General features: G+C 50.1%; 2 pseudogenes; both read right to left on the bottom strand.

Annotated features, from left to right (window-relative positions):
- Nucleotides 1-217: 217 nt before the first annotated feature.
- LOC148825122 (5S ribosomal RNA) lies at nucleotides 218-326 on the bottom strand (annotated as a pseudogene).
- A 530-nt stretch (nucleotides 327-856) lies between these two features.
- On the bottom strand, nucleotides 857-975 carry LOC148825121 (5S ribosomal RNA; annotated as a pseudogene).
- Between the last annotated feature and the right edge of the window lie 577 nt (nucleotides 976-1,552).

The following is a 1,552-nucleotide window of genomic DNA, read 5'->3' as shown; positions in this document are numbered from 1 at the left end:
ATCACAACATGTCCACACCCAGGCACCTGCCGTTAAAGGTTATGGGATGTAGAGATACAGTATATAAGGTTCATGATGAGAATAAAAAACGCTCATGCTAATACACAAGCACATGTGTCTCACCAAAGCTGACAAATAAAAAGCCAAAAAGCCGCACTGCACGTGTGAACAGGAGAATGAGCGAGTGAGCGAAGATAGGGTGCCTCCTGCAATTAAAGGCTTACAGCACCTGGTATTCCCAGGCGGTCTCCCATCCAAGTACTAACCAGGCCCATCCCTGTTTAGCTTCCGAGATCAGGCGTGCTCAAGGGGGTGTGGCCGTAAGCAAGAGCAAGGCTCGCTGGCACCCTTCTTATAGAGAGGACAGCTCCGTCACCTCTTTTACGACGCTGCTTTTTTTCCCTTGCTCTTCTTCCCACGTTCTGTCTCTTCACTGCCTTTGTCCCCGCTCTATTTCACTTCAGCCTTTCACTCTTGCTTCCTTCCAATGAGGACGGAGCTGCGGGAGAAAGGGCGCTATAGAGGATCGCTGTGGAGAGCTGCTGCTGTGCTTTGACATCTGAGCTCTGTGGAAAACGATCTCAATACAATTCTGAAAAACGCGACTCCCCGAACGCCAGCCGAACAAGTCTCCACAGCCGAAGCGCTGTGTCTCTTTTCAGCTGGCGATAAACCTTTCCTCGATCCTTTGCGGACTTGTAAAACTGTTCATGATCAGAATCAAAAACGCTCACGCTAATACACAAGCACCCGTGTCTCGCCAAAGCTGACAAATAAACAGACGGACAAGCCGCACTGCACGTGTGAACAGGGGAATGAGCGAGCGAGCGGGGATAGGGCGCCTCCTGCGCTTAAAAGCTTACAGCACCTGGTATTCCCAGGCGGTCTCCCATCCACGTACTAACCAGGCCCATCCCTGTTTACCTTCCGAGATCAGACGAGATCAGGTGTGCTCAAGGGGGTGTGGCCGTAAGCAAGAGCAGGGTTCGCTGGCACCCTTCTTATAGAGAGGACAGCTCCGTCACCTCTTTTACGACGCTGCTTTTTTTCCCTTGCGTTTTTCTCTTCTTCCCACGTTCTCTCTCTTCACTGCCTTCGTCCCCGCTCTATTTCACTTCAGCCTTTCACTTGTAGCGGCAATGGTTGTTAATAAGACAGAATTAAGTGTTGCTGTGCTTTTTCTAATGAGGCCCCATCTCTCTGTTCATCTCTGTGGTGCAGCCACAGAGAAACTATTCATGCAGGCTGATTTAAAGATGTTTTCTTTTGATAAGGGACAGCTCCCAAATGGGGATGCACTTAGCTAAGCCTAGCTATCATGATCAATGGTCATCCATTGGCGCCTATCTGTCTAGGGTGTGCCAGATGGACATCTGGACTGCATTCCTAAGTGTCAGGAGTAAGTGACTCACATCTCACCTTGATCAACCAATCAGGGACTGGTAGGGCTGAGTAACCCACGTGGGACTCTGATGCCCATGGAACTTTCAGCCAATGAACGAGCTGAAGTTCCTCCAGGTAAAAACAGGCAACACAGAGGGCCTGAGAGACT

This window comes from Atractosteus spatula, chromosome 10, assembly GCF_055471065.1.
Source record: "Atractosteus spatula isolate fAtrSpa1 chromosome 10, fAtrSpa1.hap1, whole genome shotgun sequence".
NCBI lineage: Eukaryota > Metazoa > Chordata > Actinopteri > Semionotiformes > Lepisosteidae > Atractosteus > Atractosteus spatula.
Note: the sequence above shows the minus strand (reverse complement) of the source record. Positions and strands in the feature narration are given on the sequence as shown.